Source organism: Hordeum vulgare, chromosome 6H (assembly GCF_904849725.1).
Source record: "Hordeum vulgare subsp. vulgare chromosome 6H, MorexV3_pseudomolecules_assembly, whole genome shotgun sequence".
Taxonomy (NCBI): Eukaryota; Viridiplantae; Streptophyta; class Magnoliopsida; order Poales; family Poaceae; genus Hordeum; species Hordeum vulgare.
Window position 1 is genome coordinate 160,493,164 of NC_058523.1, and position 20,906 is coordinate 160,514,069.

The window sequence follows — 20,906 nt, forward strand, 5'->3', positions numbered from 1 at the left end:
AAGGTATATCCTATTTTAACGTTTATCTTCCCAAGGTATAGTACGATTCAAAAACATCACGCCTCAAAGGGATAAAACTTCACATCTTGCTTATATTGTATTGATTGTAGATGAAGTATAAAGTACACAATGGTTCGAGTGAGCGTCAAACGCATGACACACGGCCATAACTAAGAGTGGGCTCTCGCCCCATCAAAATTGATCCTTGAGGGGCTCCTGCAAGGGGTACCATTCAACCAATTGCTCTCCCTATCCAAGGTATATCCTATTTAACGCTTATTTCCCCAAGAAATAGTATGATTCGAGGACCGCCCCCTCCCCCCAAAGCTAAATGGGTCAAACAATGTAGGATGCCACATTTGAACTCCGTTTTCAGCCTATTTTGTGAACTTCAATAATATTTTCTTTGTGGATTTCATTTTTTCGCATATTTTATTTTTCTTCTTCCATTCTCTTGTTTTCATAATTTATTCACATATTTTGAAATTTTGAGATAGTCAATTTGCAAAAAAAAAAAACAAATTTGTGTTTTTCTCATTTATTTGATATTTACAAATTTGTATTTTAAAAAAAAATCCATGAAGTATTTTCAAATATATTTTCTACTTTATAAAATTTCAAAACTAACGAGGAAACAACTGGTTTGTTTCCTAAGCCAGTACACTAGACACATTACTTTTTGCCGAAGTAAGCTATCAACAACGAACTGTTGAGCCAGTGAGCGTCTGACCAAGTTAACCCGATAACTATTCTTCGATTCTAGCCACTGAGTTACAATCGGATTCATCAATTTTACTTAGTTTCTTTCTCTATTTTCATAGTTTGTTTATTTTCTTTCTTTTTCTTCAGTTTTATTAATTTCTTTCTCTTCCTTTATTTATTCATTTATTTTGTCATTTTTATTATTTTTATTTCATTTCTGTTTCTTTCTTTCACGTTTTTCATTGGTTTTCCGTATATTCACTCAGCTTTCACTAGTTTTCTATATAGATTTTTGTATATATTTAGTACATTTTTTTAGAAATATGTTTTATAAAATTCAATTCTCTGATTGAATTTTTTCATCTACAAAAGTCACATTTTCTGAGTACATGGTCAGTACTGTTTCTATGCACATTTAACATTATTTCAACTGCTTGATTAACATTTTCAATTATGAGTTTAATATATTTTTAATAAATGGTCAACATTTTTTCTATACGCATTTAACATTTTCAAACACAAAATAAACATATTTGAATACATGGTCAAGAAATTTCTTATAAACCTTTATCATTTTTTATTAACATAGTTTCAGGTACAATAATGCTTTTTTAAGAGGTGGTCAGCATGTTTTCTATACACATTTAACATTTTTCAAATGCTTGAACAATATTTTTCAAATGCAAAATTAACAGTTTGAGAATGCATGGTAAATATATTTTCTAGACACATTTAACAATTTTTCAAATGCTTGATTAACATTTTCAAATACAGCTTTAACATTTTTTAATACATGGTCAACATTTTCTCTAATCACATTGAACATTTTCCTAATACTAGATTAACATTTTCTGAATACATGGTCAACATTTTCCCTATATAAATTTAACTTATTTCAAATGCTTGTTGAAAAAATTTCAGTTACAAGATTAACATTTTTTAAATTCATTCTAAACATTTTTTATACACATTTAATATTATTCAAATGCAAGATTAACATTTCTTGAATGCATGCTCAGCATTTTTCCTATACACATTGTAACATTTTCAAATGCTTGATTAACATTTTGGGAAACTTGTTTAACATTGTTTTGCATGCTTGATTAACACACTTTTTTTATACATAATCAATTTTTTGTACACATTTTCCTTATACATGAACAACATTTCTTATATACAGATTTAATATTGTTCAAATGCATGACTAACATTTTTCAAAAATTGTGTAATGTATACATTTTTTGTAATATACCTAAATATAAGTCTTTTAAGAGATTTCACTAAGGACTACATACGAAGCAAAATGAGTAAATCTATATTCTAAAATATGTCTATACACATCCGTATGTAGTTTCATAATGAAAACTCTAGAAAGACTTATATTTAAAAATTGAGGGAGCATATATTTTAAAATTTTATAAATGTAAAAAGGAGGCCGTCCCATCTCGCGTTGCCCTTATGCGAGGTTTCCCTAGGTCTGGCACTGAGCGAGACATAGGGGCCCGCATGACCGTGGCTCAGTTGGGAGCTGTTGGTTTGCTTCCTTTGTTTCTTTTATCCATTGGTTTTATCGTTTCCTTTTCTTTTTCATTTTTTCATTTTTTTATTCTATTTAATAATGTTCTTAAATATATATTTAGGCAATTACTCTACTCATTTTTATAAAAAGTTCACCACACATCAGAAAATATTTATATCATTCAAAATAGTTGGTCATCACATTTTTAACAAATGTTCCATGTTTAAAACTTGTTCATATTGTGTAAACAACTACTTCGCACGAGTTCTAATAATTGGCCGTACTATTCGAAAACCGTTCACATCTATTAAAAATGTTGAACTTGTTTTTCTTAATTTTTAAACATGTAGTAATAAAAACATTAATGTGTATTCAGATAATTTCAATGTGTATTCAAAAAACTTTCAACATGTGTAAAATAAGGTTCAACATTTATATGAGAAATGTGCAAAGTGAATTCGGAAAATGTTCAATGTATATTTCAAGAAATGTTCACCTTATATTTTAAATAAAAATTAAAAGTGTATTTGTAAAATGTTTCACATGTATTAAAAAATGTTCAAGGTCTGCTCAAGAAATGCTCTGATGTATTTGAAAAATATTTGACAAGTATTCCAAAAAACATATAAATGTACATTTGAAAAAAGATCACCCTTCATCTAAAAAATATGCAATGTGTATAAAAATTGTACAACATGTATACAGAAATGTACAAGATGTATTAAAAAATGACATAGATTTGAGAAAAATAAAAATAAAATAAACAACGGAAGAGAAAAAGGAAACCAAATTTAAACCAAAAGAACAGCCATCCAAAACCGTAAAAGAAAACACATAAAGATATTTACATGGAACCTTCCCAAAATAATCCAAAACTCACAAGACTCTACGATCCGATGCAAAACCACTCACCGCATTAATTGGACCGACCCATCCTACAAATCGTCCACTCTAACTCTGTACTTAGTACCCTAGTAGATGAGCCATAGCCGTGACAACGATGGTTGGCTGGCTGTCGCTTAACACGTCGAATAGGAGGTCCCCATGCCAAGCCATCTCGCGCCATAGTCGACGGTTGGGTTGCGAGCCTTTCATCACCTCTTTACTACCATGCCTCGGAACAATGGTTCCAATGGGCGGAGAAGTATCTTTTTCTCGCGAATAAACAAAGCTTGCATACCATTGCATTGATAGAAGAAGTTAGAATGAGTACGGGACATGGTACAACACATGACACGAACGCAAAGGGCGTGAACGTGATGCCCGAAATGGAAAGACTAAGATGCTCGACCCAAACAAAGGAGAACACGGCTAAACTCGCCGACCAAAGAAGCAAACCAACAAACAACTAGACGATCAAAACTCGAAGCCTGCACCAAGGACGCCGCGAGAAACCTAGACAATGCCTTCATGAAGGAGAATGAGATCGAGATGCCATCGTCGTCTGATCCAGAAACCCAGACCTAGTATTTCCCGTGATGCCTGAAGAGGGACATAGAAACGTCCATGGCAGCGTATCCAGCAAGGGGGCGTCACCCACGGGTGTCGCCGCTGCCGTCATAAGATGCAAGGATTTCGCCCTGGACAATTCCAAGAAATCCCAAGCCGTCGGAACATGAGTCAAAGAGGAGGTCGTCGGGCATAGGCCGGTGTTCCGACCGCGGGAAGGGGAGCCAGACGCGACGTCGAAAGAGACGTCGGGCATCGTCGGATGCTTGAACTCCGGAGGAGGGCGAGGATGCGTGGCTACGCGACATGAGATACTGTGTGGATGAGACGGTGACCATAGTCCCAGATGAGCCAGGATCTGGAAGGAAGCCCAGATCCGGGCCACCAGGGCCGGAGTAGCAGGGGTGCCGATAGGCCTAAGGAGGTGGAAGGGGACGCATCTCCCAGAGCATGCCGGAGATGAAGATGCACCGAAATGGATGGCCAACCAAGCCACCACAGGGTGGTGGTAGTGCGGATACGGCAAGGTCTTAATGAGCCACATGATCCGGAAAGAGTGCAACTCCCGAGGATCGCCGTGTCTGAAGCAACGCCGACTGGTCATGGACACAGGAAGGGGACGCAGGTCTATGGCCGCCGGACCGAAGTTGCCCATGTGGGGGGAGTGTGATAGTGGTGGCGCACGTAGCGAAACTCCCAACCGCAAGCTAGAGGACACAGACGACAACACCCGCAACCCGCATCCTTCATGGTCGTCTCACGAAGTGGCAGACCTGAAGCTCGAGTAGAGAGGTGGGGTGGTGAGTCGGGACGGGGTGGAGCCGCGGCTAGCAGGGCCCAACCGGCCGCCATGGCCTGTTGGAGCACTGCAGCCAGCCAGAGAGCTCGACCAAATCACGTCGGGCGAATAGGAAGCCACCGCGGGGAACCTGCGACTAGTGGTGGATCCAGGACTGGTTGACACCCGAGGCGGAAAACAAAGGGCTCTAGTTTCAAGGCATACAAAAGTTAACCTATGTTGCATAACTAATAAAAAACCAAACATAATATTCAATGGCAGCATTTCTTCCATGATGGGCAACAATAAAGCAAGAGAAATTAAAATAAAATATGTATCATAGATAGATGATACAAAAGATTTATACCAAACCAAATGATTGGTTGATCTGAGGCTCCCATGACTACACATCTTCAATAGCAGAAGAAGCTAAACCTTCAATCATCGATTTTGAAATGTAAATCAATGCATAATATATAAGGTAAAACTAGTTAATAATTGATGCAAAATATGAAAGCTTACTTCTAGGACGAGGCAAAACGCCTTTACCTGTGCGATAACCTTGAAATGACTCGATGGTCTTTGATTCTTCAATGGTAACAAATACATCTCGCTCAATGTAACATATCATTCTATGATTCATCTAATCATCACCCATTTTGTTTGTCAATCCAGTTTTGATAATGCTCTTTCCATGATTGCAGTTGCAACAGGTAGAATCAATGCTAACTCAACAAGACGATAAAACCAAGGGAAAAATCGTGTGCATATCTCTTTAACCATATTAATGACAAGACGACCAAGATCATTGCAACTAATCAAATGCGGATAAGCTATTGCTTCCGAATGAATGAGCCTAGTTGGTTTGTAAGGACAAAAGTAATTTTATATGTAGAGAAGTCATCATCATACATATTAGCTAGATCTACTAGTTTGTCTTCACTATAATTGCTAAATGAATCCTTGGGTTCAAGACAAGTAATGTATCTCAGCAATTGAATAGACCTTTCAGCAAAGCGGTTGTTTAACTCCACAATAAGTTGATTATGCAACACATTGAATATTTTAATTTTGAAGTGATGGATGTAAGTTACCAACTGCCCACCTCAAGTCCTTGAACGCCCATTAGCACTTCTTGTATCTTCCATATTTGGCACTATAATATTGTATTTAACACAAAAGTCTGATACCTCTTTAAGTAGCCCATCCCAACCATTTTTCCCTGTCTCTTGAATATCCTCCAACGTGGTTTTAATCAATCTAATAACACATAAAATATGCTGACTTTTCATTTACAAGCATTGTGACAGATTGTTAGTCTTGTTTAATAATCTAATCGAAAGATGCAATATGAGAACAAATTCAAAAAACTCCATGTGCTTTATCAACCCTGTAGCTGTGTTTTTTGGGCAATATTATCTGTATCATTGTGTAAATTTCTAAAATCTTCAGAACTGGTTTCCACATCTCAACAAGACTACACAAACTCACCTGCAAGGCTGCAACCGAGGCATGCCACCTGCGCGGCCAGCGAGCAGTGAAGGCTGCAGGGGACCGCCGCCGCGAAAGCGGACCATGGTTCCATGGAGAAGTGTATAGACTCCTGAAATGAAAAATGATAGAAGGGTCACTTCTGAGACATCTGATAAAATTATAACAATACACAGAAGATTAACATTGCCAGAAGAATGACATGCACAAATGAAATAAATAAATGGGTCAATAGCTCCTGTGTGACACATTTGACGCGGAATGGAAGCAGTGCGACGTTGTTGATCAAAATTGCTCTGGTGCGACATCTTTGAAGCAAACAATAGCTGCAATGCGACATGGCTCTGTTTAACCATGTAATGCAAAACTCAAGTGGTTAAGTTATGATACGCGGGACCCACCAGTTATCCACGTCAACATGAGACCCACCACTTACTCGCATGTGTGCGGGACCCACAACTTATCCACATAAGCATGGCTGTGCTCATCAGCGTGCCCGGACCCGAGCCGGCCCATCCTCCCCCCATTGCTTGCCCTTCCTCCTTCCCCCACCTTCGTCTTCCTCTTCTCCGGCGAGGAAGCGCGTCACCGGCGAGTGATGTCTAGCTCGAGCTCGGCCTCCGCCAATGGAGGAAGTACGGTCCAGTGCCGCTAACAAGATGCCCCGATTGCCCACGCATGGAGCCTCTGAAGCGTCTGACTTGTATGAGGGAAGAAAATGGCAACCGTGGGCGCGACTTTGTGAAATGCTTGAGCAGGTCACACCTGGGGCAGGTTAGATCTGTCTACTTCACCAATCGTATGGTCTATTTCTCCCGATTTTTTCTTTTTTCGTCAAATTTGGGCGGTGGATCTAGGGTTGTGTTGGGGATATTACCTGTTAATAACCCGCCCTAGTTGGGCCGGGTCACCAATCAGGCGATTCACCTAAAATAGTGATTTGGGCCTTGGCCTGGCCGGATCAAGGTCGTATGGCGGTTCATGATTTCTGGAAGGTCTCTAAGCTTTGAAAGACGGCGACTTAGAGACCATAAAGGTCACGATTTGTAGAAAGGGAAGGATCCTTGTAAACCCTAAGGGTTCGACCTGTATATAAAGGCGAGTCCCAGGGAAGGAGAGGGCAGGTTAGAAATCATCGAGTGCTAGGTTCGGCGAGTTACGCCCTCCTTGTAATCGAAACCACATCAATACAAACCAAAGCAGGACGTAGGCTTTTACCTCCTCTCGAGGGGCTGAAGCTGGGTAAATCGCCGTGTCTCTCCCGTTTAACCCCTTTGAGTCGCCACCAAGGTGCGATGGCTCCAGTACTAAGTCCTTTCACGAGGACATCTGCCGTGACAAAACCACGACAGTTGGCGCCCACCGTGGGGCCTACGCACGGTGGAGTTGAGTTCTCAAAGGGAGCCCTACCCGGGTTTGGGAGTTACGCGACGGGGCTCATGACACGGAGTCGCCGCGGGAAAACCTACATCGACAACCAGCGATGGGGTCCTGAAGCGGATTCAATCGAATCTGGTTACAGGGTCCCTTTCGGCAAGATCAACATCTTCATCGGCATGATCGGATCATCCTTTCCTGAGCCGGACATCTCCACCGACATCGTCGAGCCGGCTAGGTACGTCCGCCCAGTGATAACGCCGTATCTGACTCGCCCAGTCTTTGTGGGGTTCACGCAGGGATCGGAGGAGCCAGAGCGCTCAGCGACTCAGGAAACTACACCGGTCAACTCTGATGACGAATCATCCATGGGCGATTCAGATTCAATCCGGTCTCTGCATGGGGATTGTCTTGGGGGCTTGTCGCTGGCCATGGACCCTGAAGTCCTTGACCAAACCCGCCGTCAGATCTCCATCTACATGGTAGGGGCGACTCAACCCACACAAAACTCTACCGGAGGCGATGGAGCCGGCGAGACGTCCAGAAGCCCGGCCGTAGTCCTGGTGGATTTAGCTGCGGAGATCACAAGGCTGATGGCGACTCCCCTTACACCAGAAAACCAGGAGGATATAAACACGGAGTTGGAAAAACTCAAAAAGGCAGTGGCAAAGGCTCATCGGGATACCGAGGTGGAGTCTGCCAGGATCGAGACTCGGCAAGCTCAAATTACGGCCGAAAGGATGCGTTTAAACACTGACAACTGGCGGCTCGAAAGACAACAGCGCGCATCTGACGCCGTCCATCAACGGAGACACCAGGGTCGCCTGCCCCATGACCTTAACCCGACCCGCCTGTTCGACACTCCACGAACCCGTGGGGCGGGAGCCGCCCGGGGGAGGGCCGGGTCGCCCGCCTAACCCGCCGGTTCCGCCGTTTGAAGATCGCATTCCCCAATTCCGGACGCCTCAAGGCCACTTTTCCAACCCGGTGGACAACGTCCTTGCCGCAACTCGCCATCTGGAATCTCTTCCGATTCACGGAAACACTCCTGCCGAGATAGAAGCAAGGAACGCCATCGAGATGTTGAAGACGGCGGTGGTTCAAAACGCCCAGTTCTCACACAGCCTCGAGAGGTTGCATTCCACCCCCCAGGCGAGTTACACCAGGAGTCGACCAGAGGACCAGCCTGCCGTAAACAGCGGGATGCGACCCGTCCCACAGGACAACCCGCCTGATCAGAACCCGCCGGGTTGGGATCTCCCGAACACCCAAGTCGCCCCGGCCCCCTCGTCGGGGGCGGAGGGCGAGTAGGGGTGCAATGCTTCGCCCCCGCCCTTCGTAACGAAAGGATGCCCAAAGATTTTAAGGGACCAAGAAAGGTGCCTAATTACACCCCGGACCTTGAGCCAACATCATGGGTCGAGAGTTATGAAATCGCCATGGACATGCTCGACGTAAACGAGGCGGTTTGCGCCAGATACTTCACGATGATGCTTGAGGGGTCAGCCCGTACTTGGTTGAAAAACTTACCTCCCAACTCCATCTAGACCTGGGCCGAGTTAAAAGAGCGTTTCATCAAAAACTTCCGAGGAACTTGCAAACGCCCGATGACGATCGTCGATCTGCATCACTGTGTTCAGCGCCCCGATGAGTCGGCTCACCATTGGTCACGGCGAGTTGCAGAAGTTATCCATTCGTCAGATGGAATTACGGCGGCTCAGGCTGTGCTGATTCTCGAGCAGAATTGCCATTACGAACCCTTGGTGCAAAAATTGGGGCGACTCAAACGAAAGGTCCAAGACATGGGAGAGCTGATGGACACCCTCACTAGGTACGCTGAGGCAGATGGCACCAAAGATCCTGGTGAGGACGGTAAGTCCAATTCGCCCAAGAAGGGCGAGTCATCCAAAAACCATACCCGGTTCCAGGGACGTAACCGCCACAATCAAGGGGCCAATGGAAAGCGAAGACCGCAAGAGGAGCCCTCGGACTTAGTCGCCAATACCAACGCCAACAATGGCAACCAACGCCAGAAGAAAAACAGGGGGTTTAGCGGGAAGAGGCCGCGTAACTATGAAGAGCTACTCAAAGTCTCTTGCCCGCACCATGCCACGGCAGACGGTCCGGCGACTCACTCCTGGGAGAATTGCTTCGTAATGCGGGAGTTTCGGGCGGAGGCGATCAAGAAAAGTCAAAACGATGACCCGGACCAGCGCCAGGAGCAGTTTGCCGCACCCAACCAACGACAGAACCCCTTTGGCGGCTTTCCTGAACAGGGGGCTCAGGGAGGTCCACAGCCAGGCGGCGGCCAGTACCCGGTGCACCACCAGCGGCGGTATAACCCGCCAGGAGCTTTTCAGCAGCCACCCCCACAGGGGGCTCCGCAGGGTCAGGATGATAACGGGGGTTTCTGCAGCAACCCCAAACAGTTAAGTAATGGGCAGTATCATGTTTTCACCACCAATGCTTGCATGCGCCATAAAAATGTGAGCCACCAGGCATACAGTGTATCTGAACCGGCGCTTCCCAGATACCTCCATTGGTCTGAGCAAACCATATCATGGAGCAGGGAGGATCACCCGCCAAGAGTTGACAACCCAGGCGATTTAGCGTTGGTCGTGGCTCCCCAAGTTGGGGGTTATACCCTGTCCAAAGTGCTAATGGATGGTGGCAGCAGCATTAATATCTTATATTTTGACACTTTCCAAAGGATGAACTTATTGGAAAAAGACCTGATGCCTTCAACCACGGTTTTCCACGGAATCGTTCCGGGTAAGTCGTGTAAGTGCATCTAGTGCCCCTTAGTGATTTTGGTGGTTTGAAGACTTATAGGTTAAGTATCTAATGTGTTTATAAGTGTACACATGATCTATAAGTCATTGAGGAGTTTGAGATATTTGAAGAATATCGACCCCTAAAAATGTATATCTTCAGTTGAAGAAATTGGTCTGAAGCTGAAGAAATGAATCACGAGGAATCTGCGATGAAATTGATATTCCTCATGAAGACATTGATATTGAGAAGATCGGTGGTTCCTGAAGTAAATCATTCTGAAGAAATTGAAGCGTGAAGATTTAAGTTTTCTGTTTTACTTTCTTCGCATTTGATGAATAGGAACACCGTACTGTTAAAGGGGGTCAAAGTAACGCTATGGAATGAATTTCCTCATGATGCTCAGCCCAAGCCAAATCCTACCAAAAAGCCTCAAGTGAGGAATATGAGTGACATGAGGACTCTCACAGTTGAGGGTCCCGACCGTTTCGATAGGCACGCCAAGTCACTGGTCTTATCCACTCCAACGGTCATATTATTTAAGGGCATTAATGTTAAATCATGTCGGGATGCTCCCAGGCTATAAATAGCCGCCCCCCACAACCACTAGCTGGTTGGCTGCTCCGCTAGAAACTGACACTTGTCATAAGATCAAACCAAATTCCTCAGAGCCTACAAGAGTAAATCATCAGTGAGGAAATACACCACCCACTGAAACCACAAACCAAACCTAGTGATTGAGCATCACTGAAGAAGTTGTTCCTGTGTGGGACTGAAGCCTTTTACCTTTGAGGACTGTGCATCCTCCAGACGGTTAGGCGTCATGGTCTAGAGCAATCCAGCAGTCAATTGTGGATCGCCGGGTGACCAAGTTTGTGAGGGTTTGGAAGTCTGCCCTGAAGACTTACCACGAGTGTTGGGCGAGGACTGTGTGTCTTTAGCTCAAGGAGAATACGGTAGGGACTGTGTGTCCCGGGACTGGGTGTCCTTTGGTTTCAATACCAAGCCGCTCCAAACCAGATGTACAACTATCACAGTAGTTGGAACTGGGTCATCAACAACAGTCTTCACCAAGAATCGGGTTCTAATTCCTCAACTCTTTACTTTCTCTGTATTATGTGTTGATGACTTCCACTGTGACTGTTTGAAGAATTTGCTGAAGACTTTCTCCGAATTTCCTCAACCCCAAATTCTTCACGATAGTTAATCATCATCTGTATTCTGCGTGCCTGCTTACTGTGCAATCAGTTCTCATAATCTTCACTCTGTAATACTGCTGTTGTGAACGATTGCACGACTGATCCTTAACTGTTTCCGCTGTAAGTTAGTCATTAGTGAGGAATTTCCTCAAAAGGAATTTCCTAAGTGATGAAATTCTAAAAATCTCCTATTCACCCCCCTCTAGTCGATATAACGCACTTTCAATTGGTATCAGAGCAAGGTACTCCCTTGTTCTGTGTGATTTTGGTTTAACCACCTGGAGTTTTAGTTATGTCGACTGCGGGCATGTTTAAGGTGACTGCAGCATGTCCTACCTACGAGGGAAAGAACTTTCCCTTCTGGAAGAACAAAATGCAAATGCATCTACAAGCTATAGACAATGATCTCTGGTATATTGTGGAAAATGGTGTCCCCATCATTTCTGCTAGTGTCACTGCAGCTGATGTGAAGAAATTCAAGAAACTCGATTCTCAAGCGAAGAACATCATCTGTGGTCATCTGAGCCCTGGCCAGTTTGGAAGAGTAAGTGCCTTAGGCTCTACAACACTGATCTGGGAGAGACTGTGTAAGGTAAATGAAGGAGTATCAACCCAACGTGACTCTCGTGTTGATATTCTTCGCAATCTCTTCAATCGCTTCAAGAGACATGACAATGAAAGCTGCCAAGACACCTTTGATCGCCTCACTGACATATCAAATGAACTCCAAGCACTGGGAGCTCGAGACATCACTGATCACGAAGTTGTGAAGAAACTGCTAAGATCTTTGGATTCTTCATTTGACACTTTAGTTCTGATGATTCAAGAAAGACCAGACTACAAGATGCTAGATCCTGATGATATCCTCGAAAGGCTAAATACTCATGAATTCCAGCTAGAAGAAAAGAGAGATCTATATGGACAAAGCTATTCCAGACCACGTGCACTGAAGGCAAGAGCAATTTCCTCATCTGAAGAAGAAGACACAGATGACAGCAGTTGTGACCCTGAAGAATTTGGTCAGGAACTTGCAATGCTTGTGAGGAAATTCCAGAGATTTACACAACGAGGCCAGTTCGGTAAATCATCAAGAAGAGACATGAGGAAATCAGAATCTGCATCTGAGGACTACAAGAAACGGACCTGTCACAAGTGCAAGAAATCAGGTCATTACATTGCTGATTGTCCTCGCTGGGGAAAGGAATCAAAGAAGAAGAAATACAAGGATGACAGTTCTGATGACTCAAAGAAGAAGAAGAAATCTTCAAAATCCTCATCTTCAAAGTCCTCCTCACACAAGAAGACTAGCTTCAGAAAGGCTCGGGCACTTATTGGCAAGGAAATGGATTCCGAGGCAGAATCAGAGGAATGTGATGAAGAAGATGGCTCTGGAGAAGATTCAGAATCCGGACAGGCTAGTCTTGCACTAGCAACCAATTTCGTCAGCAAGTCAATCTTCAATCTTGAAGAAAATGATTGCACCGTCCATACTGATGAATATGCTGATGACTTCGCTCCAACCTATTGCTTCATGGCGAAAGGTTCAAAGGTATCACATAATGCCTCCTCCTCTGATTCAAGTGACTGTGAACATGATGATTACAAAAAACCCAGTTACAGTAAACTTGCCATCATTGCCACTAAACAACAAACTGCTCTGGAAAAGCTTCAAAAACTGCTAGACAAAAGTGATGATCTGTTGAATGATGAAATGAATCTTAATCAAATCCTCGCTGATGACATGAAAAATCTTCAGTCTAGATTTGATATTCTTCAGGATCGTTACGATACACTCCTCACTGATCATGAGAAGCTTTCCTACGAATTTCTTCAAAGGAAGCTTGATCTTGAGAAGCTGAGGATGTCTCATGATGATCTTCGCACGGAAAATGGTTCATTACTAGCTCAACAGATCAGCGCTAGTCAAGTTGAATTTATTCCTCCATGTCTTAAATGCATTGATCGTGAAACTGCTAATTCTTCACCAGAATCTTCAAATGCTACCATTGCTACAAATTCTTCAACTGCACATGTTGTGTCTATTTCCTCACTTGAGGAAAACGCAAATGTCACTGATGAAAATGCAGGGTTGAAGGAATTGTACGTGACAGGCATGTACAAAAGCCTCAAAGGACATCAAATCCTTTGTGATGTGCTCAAAAAGAAGATCTTGAACAGGAACCCGAGGAAAGAAGGAATTGCCTTTGAGAGGAAATTGAATGCTGATGGATCTTATTGGAAACCTGAGCAGTATCCCAAAACCTCATGGGTTGCTGCTACTGGGCCTCCTTTTGATCCATCTAATCTAACTGGCTTCTCATGTGAATTATCCTATTCCTCGGATGAGTCATTTGATTCCAACTATAAACTGTTCAAAAATCAATCTGGTGAAGTATTTGCTCGATATGTTGGAACTAACTCCAGGAATGGCCCTCCTCTGAGGAAAATCTGAGTTCCCAAAAGCTGTCTTGAAAATCTTCAAGTGAATGTCCTCATGACATCACCTCTGAAGAATCTGAACCCCAGATCAAATTCCTCAGGAGGACCAAAGTCTTCAAGAGGATCAAAATCCTCAACTGGTCAAAACTATGTTCGTACCCGTGCTTATGCGTCTAACATGCAGGGAAACTACAAGGAATATGATTATGAGCGCTACTCCTCAAATCATTATGTTCATAAATCATCAAACCAGTTCTCTGCATACTCATATGAGTACTTTAACCCCCCTATTGTTAAGATAAGTGCATTAGCTTCAATGCCACCTTTCTCATATGGTGCTCGCAGGATGATGAACGCTTTGCCACCCCTTCAGATGTTGGTGGTGAAGAAATCAAACTAATCACTTTTGTAGGTCAGGTCTCCAGATGAAAATCATCATCTGAAGAATTTGCTGGAGACCTGAGGAAATGCTTGATAGGACGCAAGCTAATGATTGATGAAATAGAAATATTTCACACGTCCTTACATTTCTGTTATGATGAAATCACTGAACTGATGAAATTAGTATCATATTCTTCAAATCTGAAGCATATGAGATGGTAAGCTGTACTAATTCATCTGCAGGATGACAAACCCAAAAATACTGAGTGGGTTCTCGATAGTGGCTGCACACATCACATGACTGGTGATAAAAGCCTACTGATGAATATGCCACTAACTCCTTCACCTCTGAAGCAAATCACATATGCTGATAAAGGTAAAAGCAAGGTATTGGGACTTGGCAAAGTAGCTATTTCCAAGGATAGGCATATGGACAAAGTGATGCTTGTTGAATCTCTTGGTTTTAACCTCATGTCAGTCTCGATGCTTTGTGATCTTGATATGATTGTTATCTTTGGTAGATATAGATGTGTAGTCATCATGGAATCTGACAGATCCAAAGTCTTCGAAGGTGTAAGAAGAGGGGATTTGTACATTGTTGACTTCTCTACAGGTCCTCAACCAGCCACTTGCTTACTAGCAAAAACCTCAGAAGGATGGCTGTGGCACCGAAGACTAGGTCATGCAGGCATGAGGAATTTGCACACACTTGCAAAGAAGAAGCATGTCATTGGCATCGAATCAGTCAAATTCCTCAAGGATCATCTCTGCGGTGCTTGTGAATCTGGGAAAATGACCAGATCCAAGCATCCCTCCAAAACCATCATGACCACTACATGTCCATTTGAATTGCTTCATATGGATTTATTTGGACCTACTCACTATGCAACACTAACCAATGCAGCATCTCTATATGGCTTTGTCATAGTTGATGATTATTCCAGATACACTTGGGGGCATATTATAGTGTATAAAACTGAAGTGCAGGAAATCTTCAAACGATTTTCTTCAAGGGCCTCGACGAACTTCGGCATCAAGATCAAACATATCAGGAGTGATAATGGAACCGAGTTCAAAAACACTGGTCTTGATGATTATCTTGATGAACTTGGTATTACTCATGAATTGTCTGCTCCTTATACTCCTCAGCAGAATGGTGTCGTCGAAAGAAAGAACATGACTCTGGTTGAAATGGCAAGAACTATGCTTGAAGAATATCAGACTCCTCGTCGCTTCTGGCCTGAAGCAATCAACACTGCATGTCATATCATCAAAGGGTATATCTTCACAAATTCCTCAAGAAAACCTCATATGAACTCCTCACTGACAAGAAACCCAATGTAAGTTATTTCATAGTCTTCGGTGCAAAATGCTGGATTAGAGATCCTCATCATAGCTCAAAATTTGCACCTAAGGCACATGAAGGTTTTATGCTCGGTTATGGAAAGGACTCGCACACCTACAGAGTATTCAACAACTATCATAACAAAGTTGTTGAGACTGTAGATGTGCGGTTCGATGAAACTAATGGCTCGCAAAGAGAGCAATTGCCTTCTGATCCAGATAAGCTGTCTCCTGAGGAAGCAATAAAGCTTAAGCCTACTGAAGACATTGTCCCCACTGGGGAAATTGGTGAAGAAACGATCCCCATCACTGATGAAAGCCAAGAAGATGCTCCTGAGGAAATTGCAACAACACCACTTCCTCAGCCCAGACAAAATCCTCAACCAGCTCATCCGAGGATTGCAAATGAAGTAGAACTTGACAAAATCCTCAACGACATCAACGCGCCAGGTCCTCTCACTCGCTCAAAAGATTCACACTTAGTTAACTTTTGTGGGCATTTTTCTTTTGTATCCATCACAGAACCCTCAAAAGTAGCCGAGGCTTTTCTGGAACCGGAGTGGATCCAAGCCATGCAAGACGAACTTCTTCAATTCAAGATGAATGACGTATGGGAGCTCGTCAAACGACCAGATCCTCGCAAGCATAACATCATCGGCACCAAGTGGATTTTCCGAAACAAGCAAGATGAGGATGGTCAAGTGGTGAGGAACAAGGCACGACTTGTAGCCCAAGGCTACACCCAGGTTGAAGGAATAGATTTCGATGAAAATTTTGTACCTGTTGCTAGACTTGAAGCTATTCGAATTCTACTTGCTTATGCTAATCATCATAACATCATCTTATATCAAATGGATGTGAAAAGTGCATTCCTCAATGGTAAGCTTGAGGAAGAAGTATATGTTGCTCAGCCCCCAGGTTTTGAGAATCCAAAGAATCCAGACAAAGTCTTCAGACTCAAAAAGGCTCTGTATGGCCTCAAGCAAGCCCCTCGGGCATGGTATGATACATTGAAGGAAGTCCTCATGAAGAAAGGCTTCAAACCTGGTTCACTCGATCCAACTCTTTTCACAAAATCTTATGATAATGAGTTGTTTTTATGTCAAATATATATTGATGACATCATATTTGGTTGTACTAACAAAAGATACAGTGATGAATTTGCCTATATGATGAGTGAAGAATATCAGATGTCCATGATGGGGGAGCTGAAATTCTTCCTAGGTCTTCAAATTCGTCAACAAAACAATGGAATCTTCATATCACAGGAGAAATACCTCAAGGATGTTCTGAGGAAATTCGACATGCATGAATGCAAAGGTGCCAAGACTCCAATGCCTACCAACGGTCACCTCGGCACTGATGAAAATGGTAAAGATTTCAATCAGCAGGTATACCGTTCTATGATTGGCTCTTTATTGTATCTGTGTGCATCTAGGCCAGATATAATGCTTAGTGTTTGCATGTGTGCACGTTTTCAAGCAAAACCGAAGGAATCACACCATAAGGCTGTGAAGCATATTCTTCGATACTTAGCTCACACACCAACACTAGGATTGTGGTATCCCAAGGGCTCCAATCTTCATCTGGTAGGGTATTCTGATTCAGACTATGCTGGTGACCGCGTGGATCGCAAGTCAACATCTGGCACATGCCATTTCCTCGGAAGATCACTAGTCTGCTGGTCCTCAAAGAAGCAGAACTGCGTATCACTCTCCACTGCCGAAGCTGAGTACATTGCTGCTGGTTCTTGCTGTGCTCAATTACTATGGATGAAGCAAACCCTCAAGGACTACGGCATCAACATGAAGAATGTGCCTCTCTACTGTGACAATGAGAGTGCTATCAAGATTGCATATAACCCAGTACATCACTCGAAGACCAAGCACATCCAGATTCGTCATCATTTTCTTCGGGACCATGTCATCAAGGGCAATATCCTCATCGACCATGTGAAGACTGATGATCAACTGGCTGATATCTTCACTAATCCCTTGGATGAGAAAAGGTTTTGCAAGTTGCGGTGTGAGCTAAATATCTTAGAGTCTTCAAATGTTTTGTAAAAACATGCACACATCCTAACACTTATGCAAAGTTGATGACTTAGATGTGCAACACATGATGAAACGATTTTCTTCAACCAATGAAGAAAGTCACTCTGAATGTGAAGAAATTAACGAAGAAATTGATTCTCAGGGCCCTACGACAATTGTACGCGGCGTCTGTAATCAACATTCTTATATGGTGGGTAACGCCACCGCCCAATGTGAAATTCCTCAAGTTGATTTTCTTCAAATGATCAATTTCCTCACAATGCATTTTCTTCAAAACAACTGTTCTTCATTGTGATGATCTATTGCAAAATCTTCAAAAACACTTGATGACTTTCATTTGCCTAGGTAGACTGTGATTTCTAGTCCTCAACAACATTCACTTATTGCTATTTCTTCAAGTTTATGTTTCTGCTAAGTGAATGTGATCGGGCCCTATTTTCCCTCTATGCTATACTTATCCAGTCTATTCAATTCTTCATATGCGTTCTACTTGAAACTTTGTTCAAAATCCTCACTGCATCCTTGTCAGCTGATGATTTTGTAACAAAAATCCTCAAATCTTCAAAAATTGTTTTCTTCAAAGGAACAGTAACTGAACCCCCACTTCCCACGATCGGATAACCACGATCTCCACTATCTCCACCGCGTCGTACTGGAGCTACACGTGTCCTGCGGAGACGTAGAGGCAAGGGCTATTCGGTCCGAAACTTTCGCGCCAAACAGTAACTTTCGGGCTATAAATATGTCCTTATCCCCCTCGGTATCATCTTCTTCGCCTCATCGCTCTCCTGCCACAGCACACCGAACCCTAGCGCCACCGCTGGTAGTCTTGACGCCGGCAAGGAAGAGCTTCACTGCCTCAACCTTCTCGCCGCCAGGATCACGCCAGAGTCGGAACATCTACGTCCGCCGCCGCCGTAGACGTCCTCTGCTGCCAAGTTAGGGTGCATTGGACACTTGACCGAAGAGCCTCTCCAACACCACCTTTTGTGTTCTTCTTTCGCACCTTCCAGGGTAAATATATCCCATTTTTACAGCAGATTAGATCTGAAATTTTACCTCTTCCTTGTGAAATCTGTTTTTCCTCAAGATACGATGCGCACATGATTCCTCAAACACTATCCATCACCACAGTCATTGATGAACTAGCTAAGCATCTAAGATTTTCACGAGATTCCTCAATTGTGCGAATTTTCGGATCTGTACAACTCTGGAACCCAAGAACAGTATGCTTAAGCAAATTCCTCAACCACTGGTTATATTCCTCAAACTGTCAAACTTTTTCATTTTCTTCAAATCTGAGAATGCATATGACCTCTCCAAATTCCTCGCAACTATACTCTGTTCACAGGTACACGCATGTCAGCTGATGAATCTCTCGGTTCTCATCACATTAACTCATTTGCAGCGTTTCTGGAAGAAACTCTTCAAGGCTCATCAGAATCTTCAAGAGTTCAAAATCATCAGCAAATTCCTCGTCTAAAGAAAATGGAGGAAGAAAGGAAATAGAAGGGAGGAAAGAAACTGGAGCAGAACACAGCTGTTGATATTCTTGATGACATATACGTGGACTATTGCACGCCTGATGAAGAACCTGAGACAATGGCTAAAAGAAAGATTAGGCTGCAGAAAATTGAGCGCAGATGGGCAAAGGAGTGGAAGGAGTACAGATTTGTGACCCCAAAATATGCGAAGAAATTCGCTTTGAAGCCTCCTGGCAGAAGGGCTCCACTTGAGGATCATCAAGTAGCTCATCGCTCAAGTCTTATAACTCTTGATGACTACCCAGATGAAAAAGAAAGGCATCTGGCCAAGCTCAAGAAGCAAGCCGAAACAACAGTGAAGAAATTTCATGAATCCTCAGCTGCTGCCTCCGGTGCTGCTCATTCCTCAGCAGCAGAAACCTCAGGCTCAGAGATTCCTCAAAAGTAGTCTGCGCCATCAAAGCCAAAGGCTCCAAAGCCTCAAGAGAAGTCTGGACAGGCTTCTGTCACAAAACCCTCAGCTCCAAAACCCTCAGCTCCAAAACCCTCGGTTCCAAAACCGTCAACACTAAAACCATCAGCGCCAAAACCCTCAGCACCCATCTCATCTACACCAAAGTCCTCAGCTCCACCTCCAAAGGCAGTACAGAAGAAAGTCGTGAAGACTACGACTGCCAGCTCCAGCTCCTCACTCCCAGCTGCAACTAGCTCGGAGAAAAAATCTTCAACACCCCTTGCGAAGACTTTGGCAACTACTGAACCTGCACCTGTGCCCAGCCCCAGCAAAATCATCGCAGTCCCGTCTGCATCAGAGGGAAGTGATGATTATGATGATGAATCCCTGGAAGCCATCATCAGGAACAAGCAAGAAAGGGTAGCACAAGCATCAGGCAGTGCTATTCCTCTGGCCATGGACCCCAAGGTCCTCCTCGACTTCATCAATGTATGGTACGAAGACCCAAACACACCCATTGATGATTTGAAACTTCCTCCTGGCGTCAGCCACATGGTGGCCACCTTCATAAACGAAGCCAAGTGGAAGGAACAGAAGGCCAAGCAGGCAAAGATTGCAAAGGCCAGAAAGGAGAAATTCCTCACGCAAAATCTCCTCAAGCTGACGCCTGAAGCATTGGTGTCAACCCAGGCAGAGCTGCAAGTCTTGACAGACAAGTGTGAGAAACTGTCAGACCGCAAAAGCATTAAACGCAATTTCATCAAGCTAGCCACTAGTGCTATTGATGACTACAACAAACGTCACCCACCACCAGCACCAACTCCTCAGCCCCTGGTTGAACAGCCAGAAGATGCATCTCCTGATGAGGAGGAAATTCCTCAAGCCGAGGAACACCACCAAGAACGCCGTGCTGATGAGCCGGCCATTGAAGAAATCATTACCGAGACCGCCACTGACGAAATTGCAACCCCTGATGCAACTGCTCCTGATCCAGCTGCTTCACCAAAGCAGGCTGATGACTCTCATCCAGCTGGTTCCTCACTACCAGCTGAAGAATCTGTAGAGAAAACACCTTCACCAAAAGCTTCAAAGGTGAAGAAGGTAATCCCGTCTGCATCAGACGTGAAAAAGACAAGAGCTGCTGAGAAGGAAGCGAAGAAGAGAAAAGCTTCCTCAGCAGAAGAAAAGATTGAGGCAAAATGCCTCAAGGAAACTGAAGAATCTGCCCCTCTGGACCCGGTGCCTCTAAATGTTGCACCTTCATATGAAATGGTCGTCATTGGTGACCAAACTGCAAGGGTAGATGAGGAAATGAAGGATGCTGCCTCTAAGGAGCATACTGATGAGGAAATCCAGATTGATGAAAGTCCTCAACCTCATGTTCCTCAGACAGAGACTACTCAAGCTTCAGCTGCACCAGCTGATGAATCTGCTTCTGCCACAAAGTCAGCTGATGAAAACCA

The 20,906-nt window shown here is 43.6% G+C and overlaps 1 protein-coding gene and 1 pseudogene across 1 annotated transcript in view; both read left to right on the forward strand.

Annotated features, from left to right (window-relative positions):
- LOC123405254 overlaps positions 1 to 20,906 on the forward strand; it is a 44,949-nt gene that overhangs the window by 2,714 nt on the left and 21,329 nt on the right. The gene's annotated exons all lie outside the window — the stretch shown is intronic.
- Positions 6,075 to 6,171, forward strand: LOC123406481 (annotated as a pseudogene).